Source organism: Peromyscus eremicus, chromosome 8b (assembly GCF_949786415.1).
Source record: "Peromyscus eremicus chromosome 8b, PerEre_H2_v1, whole genome shotgun sequence".
NCBI lineage: Eukaryota > Metazoa > Chordata > Mammalia > Rodentia > Cricetidae > Peromyscus > Peromyscus eremicus.
In genome coordinates, this window is record NC_081424.1 from 6586150 (window position 1) to 6604932 (window position 18783).

General features: G+C 40.5%; 1 long non-coding RNA gene across 1 annotated transcript; it reads left to right on the top strand.

Annotated features, from left to right (window-relative positions):
- The first annotated feature begins 7421 nt into the window (after positions 1 to 7421).
- Positions 7422 to 18535, top strand: LOC131918723 (uncharacterized). Its single transcript, XR_009381075.1, has 2 exons — positions 7422 to 7463; positions 17839 to 18535. It is a non-coding gene; the product is annotated as an uncharacterized LOC131918723 (long non-coding RNA).
- The last annotated feature ends 248 nt before the right edge of the window (positions 18536 to 18783 follow it).

Here is an 18783-nt window from a genome sequence, read left to right on the forward strand (position 1 = left end):
GAGGGTCTGATTGAAGCCAGGCATGAGTCAACATAGGCTGGTGGGGTAATATGAGGCAGAGGCCTTAGCAAACTGGCACCAGGAAAACAGCAACAAGAAAAAGAACTGTTAGGGTCAGTCCTGTAATAAGAGGGGCAGCCACCTCAGTTTCAACTGCATCACTTGCTCTTCCTGTGAAGCTCTTAACAGTGAGAGCAAGGGGTGTCTCTGACTCTGTTGCCTGCTTTTGGGACCTCTTCCTCCTATCCGATTGCCTCATCCAGTCTTAATAGAAGAGGAGGTGCCTGGCTTCACTGCAACTTGATATACCATGGCTGGCTGATACTCATGGGAGGCCTGGACATATGTGAGGAGAAACTGTGGAGGAGGAGTGGATGGGGGGCACCTACAAGGCGGGGCCAAGAGAGGACCCTGAAGACCCGAGAGCTGGTTGTGCCGCTTCTCTTGTTTCCTGGACCCTGGACGCTAGAGGTAGACCGAGGAGAGTTCTCCAGAGAACACCGCCGGACTGCACTGCATCTTTCCCAGAACAGGCAACCTATCTATACCTTCATTTGTAAGTTATGCCACTAAATAAATCTCCCTTTTAACTACGTGGAGTGGCCTTAATAATTTCACCAATATCTGGCGCCCAATGTGGGGCGTGATCCCACGACCCTGGGATTAAGAGTCCCATGCTCTAATATCTTAGATAGAACATATTAAGTATTAGATTCAGGTTCTTTAGGATAGGACACCTTTTGGAATGATCTTTGTAACATGCCATTTACCTATGCTCTAGACTTCTCTGGATTTTAGTATGCGTTTCTTGCTTGATATTGTTTGCATTGGTTGTAGTTCCATCTTATCTAAGTCATTATCCTTCATTACTCCTGGACAATATTTGATAACCATTTCTTTGTATATAGTATTGTATTAGGTTAGAACCTTCTTATTTAGACAAAAGGGGGAGATGTAGTGGATAGCCATTCCAGCTTTGATCTGCAAGTTCCAACTCCCATTGAGGCTTCGGTAACTGTCACGCCTACAAGGCAGGGCCAAAAGATGATCCTGAGGACCTGAGATCTGATTGTGCCACTTCTCTTGTTTCCTGGACCCTGGACGCTAGAGGTAGACCAAGGAGAGTTCTCCAAGAACACCACTGGACTGCGCTGAGTCTTTCCCAGAACCCGCAACCTACCTATCCCTTCATTTGTAAGTTACGCCACTAAAAAAATTTCCCTTTTAACTACGTGGAGTGGCCTTAATAATTTCAACAATGGAAGACACAGTCTCATAGAAAACTCCCTATTGTTTTGGTTCTTACACTCTTTTGGCCCCCTTTCCCACAGTTCTCTGAGCCTTAGGTGCAGGACTTGTTTTACAGATGTTTCAATTAGTCCTGGGCTTCACAACTCTGCGTTTTGATTGCTGTGGTCTTCTTTAATGATCTCTATCTGCTGAAAAGAGAAGATTCCTTGGTGATGGGGCAGGACCACACTTATCTGTGGGTATAAGGACAAACATTCAGAATGTAGTTTGGGATTATGCTGGTTTAGTAAATTGGTGACTATAAACTCTCCGCCAAGATGCATGACTTTACTAGCACTGTGTAATTGACATGATTTCCCTCTTGTTGAGTAGGTCACAAATCCAATTAGAGAGCTGTTAGTTACCACCAAGGTATGCTGCTACTGTTGTATCTGTAGAGTTATCCTGCCCTGCTGGTCTTTGTTGTAGTTCATAGATATCATAGCTGTGTAGGACTGTTGGTTGCTCCCCTCCTTTGGAAGGTTGCTTGGTGCCTTCTGGTACCATAAAAGCTAGTCCTCGAGGAGGGGGCATTCAGGTCAGCTCCAGATCAAAAGTCTCTGGGCCCTGTTTCTGAAGTGCATGGTATCTTTAGCAATAGGATTTACCTTCCACCTCTTGGTGGGTTGGGGCAACCAAGGGCATGAACAATAGCCTGTATATTTGGAGTCTCTTCAACAATGCTGACAAACAACCCAGAAGTGGGCTTTTCATGTTGAGCGTTGAGGTTTTTGTTATGTGGGCTTTGGCTCGTAGAGGAAGTATTGTCAACCCAGATGAAAAAAAAATATATTTAAACTACATATGTATGTTTATACATAGACTCACACGTACTATGGTTTTTAAGGTAAATAGTTATGACGTTTTCAGATATGACGTTTATTGTTATTTTACCCACTTCTCTCCTCCTTCTGTATTTATCTATTCCCATTCCCTAATTAAAGCCACCCCCTTTCCTGTTTCCATAATCAGATCACTAGCATCCTCCTCTTCCCCTCTCTAATTCTCCCTTGCCCCCATACAATAGCAGTGGTCCCTTTTTACTTTCCTAGTTTCTGCAGTTACTCCAGGATATTTACTCACATGTGAAGATTTGGAACTAGAGCCTCTGATAAACGAACATGTGATGTTTGTCTTTCTCAACCTGGTTCACCTTACTCAATATGATCTTTTCTAATTCTACCCATTTACCTTCAAGGCTCATTGTTTCATTTTTCTTTATAGCTGAACAATATCCCATAGCATAAACACACCACATTTTCACTACGCATTCGTTGCTTTTAGGATATTTAGGTTGTTTCCACTGACTAGCTACTGTGAATAGAGCAGCAATGACAATGGATGTGCAAGAATTCATGGAGTAGGATGTAGATTCCTCTGGGCATATGCCAAGAAGTGGTATACCTGGTTCATAGGGTAGATTTATCTTTAGCTTTTTGAGAATTCCCCGCATTGATTTTCATAGTGACTGTACCAGTTGGCTATCCCCTCAACAGTGAATGAGTCCCCCACAGTGTCTTCTGCACTTGCTATCAGTTGTTCTGTTGATCTTTGCCATTCTAAATAGGGTAAGATGAAATCTCAAAGTGATTTTGATTTGCATTTCCCTAATTGCTAGTGACGGTGGACATTTTTAAAAGTTTTTTTTTTTTTTTTTTTTTTTTTTTTTTTTTTTTTTTTTTTTTTTGTCTTTTGAGAACTCTGTCAGGTCCCAGGCTCATTTTTTGAATGGGCTAATTTTTCATTCTTTGTTTTGTGAATTATTTATGTAACTGGATATTAATCCTTTGCCAAATGTATAGCTTGCAAAGATTCTCTCCCATTCTATGGGTTTCCTCTTCACTCAATCGATTTTTTTCTTTAGTGGCTCAGAAACTTTTTAGTTTCATGAAGTCCCACTTATCAATTCTTGATCTTAATTCTTGGGCAAATACAGTCCTATGCCTCTGTCATGTAGGGTACTGTCTATGCTTTCTTCTAGTGGTTTCAGTGTTTCAGGTTTAGGTCTTTGATCCAATTGGAGTTAGTTTCTGTGCAAGGTGATAGATATGAGTCTAATTTCATTCTTCCATGTATGGATGTCCACTTTCCCCAGCACCATTTGTTGAAGGTGATTTCTTTTCTTTAGCTTATGTTTTGGGCATCTTTGTCAACTATTAAGTGGCTGAAGTCACATATACTTATGTTTGTGTCTTTGATTTTGTTCCATTGGTCTACATGTCTGTTTTTGTGCCAGTACCATACTGTTTTTATTACTATGATAGCTTTGTAATATATTTTAGGATCTGGAATGGTAGTCCCTACAGCACTGTTCCTTTTGTTCATGCTTGTCTGGTCTATCTGGGGTCTTTTGTGATTCCCCGTGAATGTTAAGATAGTTTTTGTTTGTTTATTTTCTTTTCTATTTCTCTGAAAAATGAGGTGGAGATTTTCACTGGGAACACATTGAATCAGTAGTTTTTGGTAAAATGATCATTTTCACAATATTAATTCTGCCAATTTCTTTATTTGTTATGGGTCTATTTAGGTTCTTGATTTCTCTTAGGTTTAATTTTGGTGATTTTGCTGAATCTAGAAATACAACCATTTCTTTTAGGTTTTCCAGCTTAATGGAGTATAGTATAGTATCCCTTCTAAGATTCCGAATTTCTTAATGGAGTACAGGTTTTAAAAAACAGTCCCTTCTAAGATTCTGAAATTCTTTGGTGTCTGTTGTAATGTTTCTCTGTCCATTTCTGATTCTGTTAATTTGGGTCCTTGCCTTCTTTCATTTGGTTAGTTGAGCCGAGGATCTGTCAATCTTGTTTATCTTATCAGAGAACTGTCTCTTAGATGCTGATTCTTTTCATTGTTTCCTTTGTTTCTCTTTTGTTGATTTCTGCTGTGATTCTTACTATTTCTCAATGTTACCTGGCTTTGGATTTGGTTTGTTCTTGATTCACCATTTTTTTTAAATTTATTTATTTATTATGTATATTTTGTGTGCATGTGTGCTTGCATGCCAGAAGAGGGCATTATGTCTCGTTATAGATTGATGTGAACCACCATGTGGTTGCTGGAGTTCAAAGGAGAGAACCAAATGAGGTTTTGTTTGTTTGTTTGTTTTGTTTTTAGACATTTGGATGCCTGGCATTGCCACCAACCAGAGTAGGGAAAAGAAGATTAAGAATACTTTGGAGAGTTAATCTCATTTTGGCATAGTATTATTAAGGGTCACCTGGGTAAAGATGGCAGGAAGCAGATGAATTTAAGGAAAGAGGTTGGAAAGAATTTACACTGGGAGGCATTAGCAAATAGGAGATGGTTGAAAAGAAGGAATGCATACTCCAAGTGGAGAAAAAAAATGGGTGAAACATGGAGTTTGTGACTGATGTAGCAAATAATGATGCTGAAAGCTAAGAGGAGGGACTCACTGCTATGGTTAGGAATGCCTGAATTTTATACTAGCCCAACTGGACTAGTGCAGGAATGGTGCAGGTCCCTAGATAAAGTGGATTGCATTTTCTCCACCATGAGTTAAGTTAGAATTATTCAGAAGATGGAAGGTTCATTCTTGGACTTAGATCTTTAAGCATTGGCCATTCTGCAAGTAGAGTTATCTCACTGCAAGAAATCTTCCTGGATGGGCCAGCCTTTGAACGTGATTTGCGGGTGTGTTAATCATGAAGATGCTTTCCTTTCCAAGTCATTGCAGCCAACTTTGCAAACTTAGGAAAGATAGTACATTAAGAAATTATTTTGAAAGGAAAGAAGGAAGGAACACATAACAACAAATATAAACAGAATAATAATATCATCCACAGTTTGGTGAAAAGAAAGGGCAAAGGAGAATGCTCATTTTCTCTAATACTATCTTAGAGAGGGCTACATTGATTGGGCAATGCATTAATGGGGTTGGCAAGTGGCAAATATCTTAGAATAGTAGGAAGAGACACACCCAGCAACTGTAGTGAAATAAAACCTCCTTCAAGATCACTCAGTGACATTTACCTTGATGATCATATACTAAAGACTTAACAGAGCCTTGTTAAATGTATCAATGGCTTACTGGATCTTTTAAAAATTATTTTAGTCAGGTGTGGTGGTGCATGCTTTTAGTCACAGCATGGAGAAGGCAGAATCCAGAGGATCTCTGTGAGTTTGAGGCCAGCCTGGTCTACACAGAGAGTTCTAGAACAGCCAGAACTATATAGAGAGATCCTGTCTAAAATAAATAAACAAATAAAAGTTTTTGCTTCATGTGTTTATTTTGCATGTTTGTGTGTCTGTACCACTTTCGTTCCTGGTGCCCACAGAGGAGAAGTTTACTCTCCTTATATACATTTACTTTCAATGGCAAATTTTAGAATTGTGGTCCTTACCTTTAGTGTCTGAGTTGCAGCATCGTCACAAACATTCAGGATACCAGGAAGCTCTGTTAATCGGCCTGTCAGGTCTTAATGATCAGACTGTAGCAGAGTCATGATTATCCTTACCTTGTTCATAATACAAAACCCAACTGACCTAGCAGACCCATGGTCAAATGCTGCCTGCCTTGTCCTGTGAAAGACGAGCCTCCATCTAGAAATCTACATTGCCTGTACATCAAGCACTCTATATCATTATGTTATCTGTAAGGAAAAGAAAGCAATTTTCAGGAAATTTTTAGAAAATGTCAAGTGGGAAATTTCAAAGTATTTCCTCTACGTTACTTATTTAGAATGACTTAATACTTAGCAGATATTAAGGCTTCTGGGCAGAGTTCATAATGACGTACAAGACAAATTTAGAAGAAGGATAATCATCTATATAGATTCATATTTGTAAGTTTATTATGGCAACACATACATATGTATATTCCTTTCCTAATAAATAAGTTGATCAATATTTATTGAACGATTCTTATGCCTAATACTTTCCATCAAAATGTGAGGTATTGGCGGATCCATGAATTTTCCAGTAAGGAAACAGACTGCATATTTAAAAAGGACTAACTGAAATGAGCTTCAATATAGGATTATTAATAAAGACATGAGAAAGATTAGTCCCTAATACATAATTGATGAGTTACTTATTTTTGAGCTTTTGGTTATTGAGATCTCATGGATCACCAGACATTACAGGCTATTTGTGGTGAGCAGAGGAAGCCCTCAGTGTGTGAAGTCCTGAATGAATGTGTGTTGTTGACATGAACTGGCCATGTCAAGGATGACAGCTTCAGCCCCACGGGAAATGGCAAAGTCTTCCCTATGTGAAGCTCACAGGGACAGCGAGACAACAAAGTTTTCCTCTCTTTTGTGTGCAGATGGTGATAGTGTGTGCAGAAAATCTCCTCCATAGCTTTCTACACCTGGATAATTATGGCTGGCTCCTTAAGATAAGCTAAACCTGCCTCCTGGTTCAGATGTGTATAATAACCCTACTTCCTTGTTTGTCTGTATGTAGTAATCCCACCTCCCTGCTCAACTGTGTGCAATAACCCCACACCCTGTTCAACTCAATATAATAGATACATTGAGCTTCTTTGTCAGAGAGCCCAGTGCACCTGATCCCAGGTTTTCTGTGTGTATGTGTGTCCATGTGTCTGTCTGTTTTTCATTCCTTTGCTGCTTCTGGGCAGGTCAATCCTGTTAGTGCCACTGCTCTTGGTTACTCCCCTGCTCTTGATGGTAGGACCTCATTTCTGAAGATACCACATACTTGAGCCACGGAACATGAAGAAATCATATAGGTACTGACTGGATGAGCAAACAAATTGGACCTGATGTGGAGAGAGAGCAAGAGCAAGCGAGAGTGTCGCGACCACCTCGACCAGCAAGGAAGACACAACACCGAGCTCTTCTTTCTGCCGTTTATTCAGGAACCTTGAGACAATCTTCTGACCCCGGGGAAAGCCATCTTCTGACTCCAGGGAAAGCCAGCCCACGCCCTTTATAGCCACTGGGCAACCAACCCCGTAGTGCCACGTGGACAATGCCGATAGGGTCAGACATACGCAAGCAAGCCAGATTCCACGCCCAAGCCAAATAAGGAGTTGTTTTTCCCAGAGAACACCCGCCATCGGGAAGGCGGAAGCCGGACACCTGCGCCATCTTTGAGGCGCGGCCATGCACGGCTCTCTACACGAGAGAGTCAGAGAGAGAGAAAGAGAAAGAGAGAGAGAGAGAGAGAGAGAGAGAGAGAGAACACATAAGGTTGGTGGGTAGGGAAGTGTGGGTGGATATGGGAGGAATGAGGAAGTGAAGAATGACTGATCAAAATACAGTGTTTGAAAGTCTTAAAGTTCATTGAAATGTATAGACTTTGAGTCTGGCTAATAAAACAATAACTTTTTAAAGTTATAAGTTCATTATAATAATGTTTTAATTATTAAGATAGAATACAAATACATTTTTAAAAAAGAAAAGTACATTTTAGCAGGAGAAAACAAGCAATAAAATAAATATGTAATTTACAAAAATAAATAGAGTAGTCATCACTGGGTTTGTAGGAGATATAAAGGCTTTTAATGGTAAAGGTACAACATTCTTAGAATTTACAATGTTCAGGGATTCTGCTTTACATATTAATCTTCATAATAATCCTACAAGGAGTTTTATTCCATTTTTATTGCACAAATGAGCAAACTAAGGTCCAATGCTTTCAGCAACACACATAGTCAATAAGAACTAGTAACAGAGTGTAGGTTTGTGCACAGACATTTGTGTTACATGTTAATCCAGAGACACAAAGTACATGGCTCAATTATTAAAATATGGTTTTTTTATGACGTGGTTTGTCTCAAACTTCATTATACTTCATCTCTGTGTTTTACTAATAACAATAGTTCATGGTATTTTTAGTCCTTTCCTGTTTCCAGGGTTATGTCTGTGGTTATATCTAGTCTTCACAATGATGAAGCAAGTTTGAAGTAATTCATTCCAAGTTTCCCACTAGTAGATAGCAGGGTTAGACCTTCAATGCAGGTGCCATGTTCTAACATTTCTATTCTTTTCTCCAGGATAAAGATAATTAGGAACCCAAAGCTTGCACAGACAATGATTCTTTTATAAAATAATTGGAATTTTTTGGTTTTTTGAGACAGGGTTTCTCTGTGTAGCCCTGGCTATCCTGGAACTCACGATTTAGACCAGACTGGCCTCAAACCTGGAGATCCACCTGCCTCTGCTTCCTAAGAGTGTGTGCCACCTCCTTATGGTTGGAAAGAATTGCATATGAATCATAAGTCACAATAACCATTGACAAAGCACAGATAATAGCCTTGCCAACATCTTGGGTACCCCTTTAGAAGAAACAAACCATTTCCTTTGAGAAGAACCAGAGAAAGAAAGGCTGTTACTGTATTGGTTGAGTTATTAGGTGAGCACTTGGGAAGCGCCTGCTTGTCCTGGGGAGAGCACAGTTTTGATGGTTAATGGCTTGTAAAACAGACCTCCTGAAAAGATTGTGTACATGCAACTTTGAAAGGCATGTGTGCAGGTGAAGAAGAAAAAACACACATAAAGAATTGTAGGTGTGAGAGCACACAATCCTGGGGAGGTTCTGGACACCTGAAGCTTACAGGAAAGACAGGAAGTGGAAAAGCGAATCCAGGATGGTGCCCCACAGCCAGGAACAGACTCTCCATCCTGAAGTCTGGGAGTGAAATGCTCAGATGGGCATCTTAGCTGCTTTTCTTGAGAAGCAATCCAGAATAAAAAATAAAAAAGGACTGAAACTGAGTGTCAGATACAATGCTGGAGACTTCTTGTGAATTCGTGAAGAAACGCACTGTATAGATATGTGAATTGATTCAGGAGTCTGCAGGAGTCAGAATGACCAGAGCTCTGTGATGTATTAGATACTGTATTAAGGGAATGAGATGTATGAGTGGAAGGACTCTAAGGCTTCTGATGGGAAGACGGTGGAATTTAGTGGAAAGAGGAGATGTGAAAAAGGCAGAGGGAAATGTTGAGATCCATTCCATGCATGGGATGGAAAATCCAAACAGAGATGTCTCCTCAGAAGGTGGACATGCGTTTTCATATAAAAAGCAGTTTGAGCTAGCAATACAGATTCAGAAGTGAGTAATGTATAATTGGTATGTAATCTTGAAGGAGACATTTAGTCACTATTTGAAGATTTTGTGGAAGACAGTCTCATGTAACAGTTTAATACAGATTTCTTACAGCACTAGATGCCATTTGTTGAGGGTTAACCACACGTGGACCCTTATTAAAAATGTTATAAACATTGTTTTATTTCTCTGCCAGTTGATTGATGCTCCTTGGGCTTATGTCGATTTTCTAAGCTTCTTAAGATTTATCAAGGACTCAGACTTCACCATAGTTAAATAGCTTGCCCAAAGTTATACAGCAGATTCATAGAATTAAGAAAATGATTCTGTTATATGATGTCTTGGAAGTAGGAGTCCTCAGGAGTCACAGAGAGCTGTTCATAACCTTATCTAAAGACATACCCTCCCTGGGATTTAAGGATTTCAAGCAAAAGCAGATTTCAGGTATGTGCAATAACGTCAACATCCTTTTACATAGACATTATTGTCATGCTCACACCACCATCAGCACCATTCTGGAATGTGAGTGCTCCCTGAGTGAAACAAGGCTAAGCCAAAAGGAAGAGGCAGGCAATAGGGTTTCTTCCTTTCCTTTCCTTTCCTTTCCTTTCCTTTCCTTTCCTTTCCTTTCCTTTCCTTTCCTTCCCTTCCCTTCCCTTCCCTTCCCTTCCTTCCTTCCTTCCTTCCTTCCTTCCTTCCTTCCTTCCTTCCTCCCCCTCCTCCCTTCTCTCTCTCTTTCTCTCTCTTCTTTCTTTCTTTCTTTCTTTCTTTCTTTCTTTCTTTCTTTCTTTCTTTCTTTCTTTCTTTCTTTCTTTCTTTCTCTTTTTCTTACAAAGTCACAGCCTAAGAGGCCACCAGCCCCACTGGGATTGTCCTTCTGTCTCTGTGTAGTTAGCAGGTCTTAGATTGTGTAACTGCACGTAAAGTATGTCATAGTACAGAGGCTAAGAGGAAAAGTGAATTTAAAGGAAATGACAATGCTCGTTTAGCTTGGGAAACGGTCTCTTAATTAATCAGTGTAGAATATTTCATGAAAGGAGGGAGTTTCAGGAAGCATGTGGTAATTTCACATTTTATTATGAATCATTGGTTCTGACTAGGATAGGCTTTGTCTTACACAAATAGTGAGGCAGCTATTTCTATCTCAACGTGATGACTACCTATAATTTCCTCTTACCGTGTTGACCATCCCATGATTCCCATAGTGTTCACTAAAAGAGGTCATCTGGATTATCATGTTGCAGAAATATATTGGGTGACATATTTCCAGCCCAGTACAAAGTATTTAAATTTTAGTATTTGTCAAGTCTCTAATTGCACAGCACAGCAGTTTTCTTTGTCCCTTCCTTAGCAGAGCCAAGACAGTTTAGATAAAAGTATTGTCATGGGGACTGTTCTCCATTAAGATGATTGGTTATTCCTGAAGCTCGTGCCTTTCCTCCAGTTGTTAGAGAAACTTTGCAAATGTCATCTGAACAATATTTCATTTAACAATATTTAGCTTTTCTATTGCAATAATGTTAATTTTAAATATTCATATGCATTTTTAAAGTTCTTATGGCATTTCAACTTGCTCACTTTTTTGAGTTAGGCTTTCACTCTGGAGCCTTGTCTGACAGCTAGCTTGTGATCCTTCCATCTCAGCCGCCTGAGAATGAGGATTTCAGACAGTACCACCAGGGCAGGCTCAGCTTTTCCTCTGAAGTACCTGACCTAGCTTAGTGAGTTTTTCTGTGTTAGGCCAGGAGGATGAACAGAACTAGATAAAAATAAAAATTAAAGAGTAAATATTGTTTGTATTCACTCAACTGTTCTGTGATCACATTGTTCTAATATCATGTATAGAAAGAGATAAAGGTATGGGTATAGAATATATGTTTTCATAAAATCACATGGAATTTGTTAGAGAATACAATTAGGTGTAACAATAAAATAGCATTTACAGTTATCATCGTAAATTTTTTCATCATGTTTTCATATTTGAAAACCAACTTCCAGCAAATGCTTTTTAAGGTAGAGCGAATCAAAATCTGCCTGTTAAAATAGTGTTCCTTGGCTCATTGGCATCAATTGCCAGCTTTAACTGGCAATTTCAATGCTCAGTTCCTCAGCTTCATCAACAGTGAGCTGAAGTGTCACAGGTGCTCGTGGACGTTATTCTTGGGTAGCTCAGGTAGACAGGTACTAGCTCACTTTCTCTGTTTGCGTTTAATCATGACAAAGATCCTCTCTTTCTTCCTTTCTCTTCCTTCTCCCCGCCCGCCCTTCTTCCTCTCTCCCCTCCCCCACTACCCCCTTTCCTTCTCTTCTCTCCTCCTCTCCTTCCTCCTTGCTTCTTTCACCACTTTGTCTCACCTTCCCTCCTCCCTCTCTCCCTCCCTCCCTCCTTCCCTCCTCTCTCCCTCCCCCCCCCCTCCTGAGCGCTGGGAGGACATATGCGCACTACCGCACCCAGCTCAAAAGCTCTCTCCTGTCCCGTGGAGTTGGCTGAGTCTGGAAAATGTCTGCTGAGCGAGTATGAAGACCTGAGTTCAGATCCCCAGAGCACACACAAGAAGCTGGGTGTGGGGCACACACCTATAACGTGAGAACTGGGAGTGTATGGGGCCAGGCAGGCCTCTGAAGCACCAGCCTGGCTGAGTTACAGGCAGGAAAGGAAAGGCAGAGAGCAAGTGAGGAGAGACACCTGACCTGAACTCTGGCCTCCACACACATGTACCTGTGTGCATACATGCCAACACCCACACTAACAATAACATGCAGGGCATACAACACAATATATAGAACACACACATATTCACACACATAGAATTTTTTTCTATCTTTATTTTCTTCTTATTAACATGTTTTTATTGATTATTTGGAAATTTCACCTAATGCAGTCAGATCACACTCATTTCCCAGTCCTTCCTGGTCCACCACTAACCCTTGAGACCATCCCCAAAACAAAAGAAGAAGAAAGAAGAAAAAAAGAAAAAAATAAGCTAGCCCAATTTGTGTTGCCCATATACTCACTGGAGCAGGTCAAACTCCTGGTGGCCAGCCCCTTGAAGAAAACCGAGTCCTTCCCCACCCCATCCCCACCAGAAGCCCTCAGCTGTGGAGCCTTACACTTCAGCTTCCCTGTCTCAATTTTTAAGACTTCTCTTCAATGACTTCCTGTCTAGACTGTTTCTTTTTGGAGGGTGAGGTTGCGGGTCGTCATGGAAGCTGTCTACGCCTCTTTCTCAACTGTGAGTCTGAAGTCATGGACACCACAGCAGGAGAAGCTTCCATGTCCTTCACAGTCAGCAGCAGCACGGATCACGAACTTGCACACAGTTTCTGATGTCAGCATGGGCCACAGACATCAACATGGCCTCCAGCAGGAGCACAAACTACAGATGTCCACAAGGCCTCTGGTTGGCAGCATGGACCACAAACATGGACATGGATTCAGGTGGCAGCACAGACCACGGACATCCCCACGGTCTTCAGTGGTAACACGGTGGCCCACAGACATCAGCACAGCCCTTGGCTACAGCATGGACTGCAGACACCTTCATGGCCCTGGTGGCAACATGGATCATAGACATCCACTTGGCTCTTGTGGTAACACCACCCAGTGTTTCTTTGAACTAAGAATCCTCCACAATATATCTACAAGAACTATAACTAAAACAATGTCTCATTTCCCCCTTTTGACAGTTGGTTATTCAAAATCTTGAATAACTAATTCATTTACACTGGAATTAATAACACAAAATTATTTAATCCCACAATTATTTTTGATGCCTTGATCAAACCCAGGGCTTTGCCTCTACTAGGCCACTGCTCTACCACTGAGCCATATCCCTAGCCTACAAAAATGTCCCAGTTCTTTAAGTGGAAACATTGTGTTTCTGAGTCTCTAAAACTGTTTTTCTTCTTTTGTGCTGTGCACTAACATTACAAGCTGAGTCATTTCATTAGAGCTTAGTTTCTTGTGCCCACTTTGCACACTGGCCACGGTGGCCAAAGCACCAAGTGGGAATGGTGGGAGTTCCCGTGTGTAGACACCCAGTGGAGCAGACTCTCATCCAAATGCTTTGCAGATAACCTTTCAAGGTAGCGTGGACGGCAATGTGTTGTCTCCATAGTGACGTCCGTGGTTAGCCTGCAGTAAAGCAAGGATGTGATCATTCCAATTCTCAAAAAGATTCCACCCCAAAGGCTCTTCTGAAGAACTGGAATGAGCCAGTCTGCTCTTGGCATGGCAGTTGAATTGCAAGCCCATTCGTTCTTCCTGGGAAAGTTAGTCCCAGTTAAAGTGAAAGGAAGTAAACCAGGTCACAACTTGCACACATGTCCGTCAGAGGGTTTCCAGGTAAGAATGTTTGGCTCCCAGACAGCTGACTTTAAGCGGATTACCTGAACTGTTTGTTCTTCTGAAGAGCTTCACACCCAGGCTTTTTTCTTCACTACCTTTTTTTTTTTTTTTTAAGCAGCAACGTACTTTTGGAATAAACACAGCCATCAACACTTTTCCATCATATTACATTTTCTCTTAGATCATTGGAGCAAAATCAACCAGCTCTGCCTTTGGTCATGTTACATAGAAGAAGCAGCACTATGTACTACATCGTTGATGTTTTGATGTCTGAGCTAATTTGAGCAGATTGGAGGAGTTAATGAGCAGAGAGAGTATTGTGCTGTTATACTTGTTGAAGACTTTGAACATTTGTTCCGCACTGGGAATTGAACCCTGAGCCTCACACATACCAGGCAAGCACTTTACCACTGAGCTGTATCCCCAGCACAATTCTGAAGTCTTAAACCATCACATTTGGACATTGTTGTTGTAACTTATTGAAATGGCAGTATTGCCAAAAACATATGTTTTCCCTCAAAATCAAGTGATGAAAGGGTATGATTTCAGTAGAAAAATGGATGGGTAAATTAAATAGTACGCAAACATGAGTGAGAAGAATGTAATAAGGTTCAGAATCTGCAGCTCCCCACAGCTGTCATACAGAACACACCAGTGAGACTGTTGAAACCATGTACATGCTGATACGGTAAATCTCACTTTAGGAATTTGGTTCCAGGGAATATTCTATCACATCACCTGCTTAGCTATCTTGGTACACTCCTTGGATCCATGAAACCCACCATATTCTTATTATCCTAGGAAAGGCCATAAAGACTGATGGAGGCTAGTTGAATACTGAAGTTTGAACCTCAAATCTGCAACTGAGCAGTCTCACCTGACAGAATTATATTTTAGTCAGCAGAACTTTCCCATCTATCCTGTGCGTCTTATTTGTCTACACACCTAACCTACAGATATCCTTCTTTCAGGACTCATCTTAGACACTGGACACTTGGGTGAGTCTTTCCCAGTACCCCAGCTTGGTGCACACACCTTCCTATCACCCTACCACAGCATTCCATCCGGTCTGCACAGTGGCTACATCTACCTGCTTGCTTTGCTTTAGGCTGTAAGCCTTCCCCAAGAGCAAGCCCAATTCATAGGAGAACCTCAACATGTGGCTGTTTAGTTCTGGGGGCCATAAGGATAGTTGTTAACATTTATAAAAAGGCTATTTTTAAAAATTAGCAACTTTAAAATAATATGGAATACAGAAATGGTAAGAGTAACAAAAACCATGTGATCTTATTTTTATAAAGCTTGGAAAATGAACATAGAAGGCAAAAACTTACCCATATATGTTTTAACGTATTTTTAAAATTTAAATTAAAAATTTATGTGTGTGTGTGTGTGTGTGTGTGTGTGTGTGTGTGTGTGTGTGTGAATGCTACATGCATGTGAGTGCCCATGGAGTCCAGGAAAAGTTGTTGGATCCCCTGGAGCTGGAGTCACAGGCAGTTGTGAGCTGCTTGAGATGGGTGCTAGAGACCAGACCCAGTCCTCTGGAGGAGCAACAAATACTCTTAATTGCTGAGCTATCTCTCAAGAGCACATAATGTGATTGATATATATATATATATATATATATATATATATACACACATATATATATATATCAGACATACACATGCATACATACATGTGTATGTATGAATGTATAACACACACACACACACACACACACACACACACACACACACACACACGGTGAACTTACATCCTTCGAAAAAGAGGGATTTGCTATAAACACCCAAAAGGAAGTGTGCTTTGGACAGTTACATTAGTTCATAAACTAGAAGGATTTTGTCATGCAAAAAATTGCTTGATTGGATGATGTTTGTGCAGTTTAACTACTTTACCTATTGGGTTAGGCTTGAATCTAAATACTGAAAAACTGCTGATTTATTTTCTTACAATGAAACCTTGAAAAAGATAACCTTAAAACATAAAAGTCTGACATTGTCAGACTTCTGTCACCGGCAGTCTGGAGACTTGGTATTACTCAATCTTAGTGGCATCAATTCTGGGTTCAAATCCCAGATCTTCTAGTGGTTTAAACTGATAAAATGCTTAAGTTTCTAGTTTTTTAAGTATTTATCTGCAAATTGTTGAAAAAAATTACCTCTGAAGGGTGAAAATTAAAAGCACATGTAGTAGCTAACATACAGGATGTCTTTAACAAATACTTTTATTAATATTTTACTTTGGCTCATTTGTCTTGTTAATTACTTGATAATTCAGGCACATACCTTAAATCTTTTCTTCTAGATTTCAGTGTATGATGCACAGTTAATAATCACTCACATCTGATTATAAACTGTTAAAAACTTGAAGTCAATAAGGTACCAGATCAGCATGTCAGAAGCATAAATCATTTAAAAACACTGTATAAACACTGAAAAGACTTTTCAAAGTCAAACAATCTGAGGCTGGAAATTGGTGATGGCGGGTGTCCAGAAAAGGGAGCTATGCCAAGCCGTTTTTATTGTTTATTTACTATTCATTTGCTTTCAGGAAATATGGGTAACTCAAGGAAAGCCACACCTATCGCACCTTCCAGGACCATGAAAGCTAGCCAGGAAGGCAGAAATTCTAGCTCCGTCCCAGCTTCATTGGTTGTAGCAGAGGTGTGTGGTGTTTTCAGCAAGAGGGTCTTACTAACCAGTTCTGGTGGACAACCAAGAGGAATGCTGGAAACCTGCGTTGTTCAGGAGATCTCTGGAGTTTCCCTGGTCAAGAGCTCACAAAGGAGGGCCTTAGACCTGGAGCTTGGATTTTTGTAGAGTAACCCTTGGCTTTTAGAACAACACTGTCTAGCTATGCGAGCACCACCCCTTCTATCTCTTTTCTCATTTTTTTTTAAATCCTAGTTTGAATCTTTAGATTTTTGTGTTTAACTCAGAGCACATTGTAGAAGCCAGAGAAATAGGAAGGGGCCATTTGGGGTGGGGGATGCATCACAGAAGGGGAAGTACAAGAATACAAGTGACACAAGGCAGAAACTGGGAGTGAGAGAGGGTGGAGTAGACAAGGGCTTGGAGGAGAGAGAGTTAACCTAAACAAAGGTGACATGAAAGCCCATATGGAAGCCTAACACTTTGTGAGGTAGTTATAAGAAAAAGGCGAACAGACAAGATGGTTCAGATGGTAAGGGTGTTTTCTACCTTGATCCTAGAATCCATGGGGCAGAGAGAAAGAACCAAGCCCCCAGGTTGTCCCTTGACCTCCAAAAGCATGTTATGTCACGCATACATTGTGCTCACACACACAACTAATATACATATCTCAAATAAAAATTTAAAAAGAGAAATGAGATGTCCTCCTTAGATCTTACATCATTTCTCCTAATGATCAGTAATTTTCAAAAGTGTGTTCTAGAGAATATTAGCACTGTGTGGCACTCTATGAGAGAGCTCCATCATAGACTGATAGGTCTCGAATGTGACAGCATGTGATATGTAGAAAAAAGGAGCGTGCACGTGGAGTAAGTTCCTAAACTTACTACAAGAAGTCAGGCATGACGAATCATGTGCTTTTGTGCTGAAATTATCCTGTGTTTATCGAAGAGCATTGATGTTCTAATAAATGTTTAATAGTTCAAAATTGCGCTCTAGTCCCAAGTTCTCTTCCTAACAGTTTGCTGCCACAACCCTGAGAGGAGCACCCTTTGGCCCATGAGCCCCAACAGGCCACACCTTCACAATCGAAGGCCCAAGTGTTGGAGAGATTTGTTCTGTTTTTAAAATATTATGATTTGGAGAAAAGAAGTTTCAACTTTGTCCATGTGTATTATTTTAAGAGCTGTATTGCTTTGATTTTAGCACAGAAGTTAAAACAAGTGTGTCTTATGGTTTTGAGTTGTATTAAGTTTGTCAGGGGAGTTCTCAGGGCATTTCTGAAAAGGAAGATGGATGTCATCATGTGGAACCAATAGTGTTTTTTTTTTAAATAAAGGAATATTATTTTTTGTTATGTACACTTATTACCAGGGGACATACACAGGAAAAGAAAAAAGAAAACCTCCCCACCACTGGCAAAACAAATGTAAGAGCCTGTTTTCACTGGCTTATGAAGCAATCCTCCCAAACATTTAGCAACAGTATTTTTATTTTTCTCATTTCAGACACTTCATGGGATAAAAGATTGAATTTACAAGTGAAAAATAGCCACACATACAATTCCAACTGTCTAAATTGGAAGCCGGTTGCATCCCACATTTTTAATTAATAACAGTTCTGCTATTCACAAGAACTCAAATGGGATTAATGGTAGTGAGTATGTGATAATCCCAATTCCAAGTGGAGCTGTGAAGCAGGCTGTGGACACAGATGTCGTGGGTACACACCTCTGTGCAAAGGTGTTTTTAAACTACCATGAATGAAAGGCACATCCAGGGTCCAAGAACTGTGAAGACAGATGACCTACTCACATCTTAAAAGACAACGCTCATCCCAACGGGACAAGGAACCGTGGAGGGTAGGCTAGAAAGTGAGTTCAGCTTCTCAGCTGGGCTCTCAGGCAGTCTTAGGTGTGGATCCCAGTCCTAACCCCAGCTGAGTGATGCTGGGTGGTTCTGATTCCTTCTGTAAGCCACAGTAGATTGCTAATAAGTGGAGATACATCAATCATGTCTATTCCTCAGACGTGTGCTGAGGATAAAAGAAGATGATGTATGTGAAGAGTACATGTCCTGCCACAACCCAATCCCTCAATGACTATTCTGCTCACCTGTGGCAATAACCAGGCACAATGGAAGGGGACTGATAATTTGAGAAGGTTCAAAAATAAACTGCTGACTCTGCCTTGAGTGATTGATTCAAGCACAGCACAATCCTGAAATTCATACTCGAGAACAGTGTGCTTCATTGCTTTCCAGAGAATCACGCTGTTCACCACAAAGATTCTCTAAAGCCAGTGGTTCTCAACCTTCCTAATGCTGCGACCCTTTAATACAGTTCCTCATGTTGTGTTGACCCTCAACCATAAAATTATTTTCATTGCTACTTCATAACTGTAGTTTTGCTACTTTCATAACTGTAGTTTTGCTACCGAGTGATGTCTCAGCTCC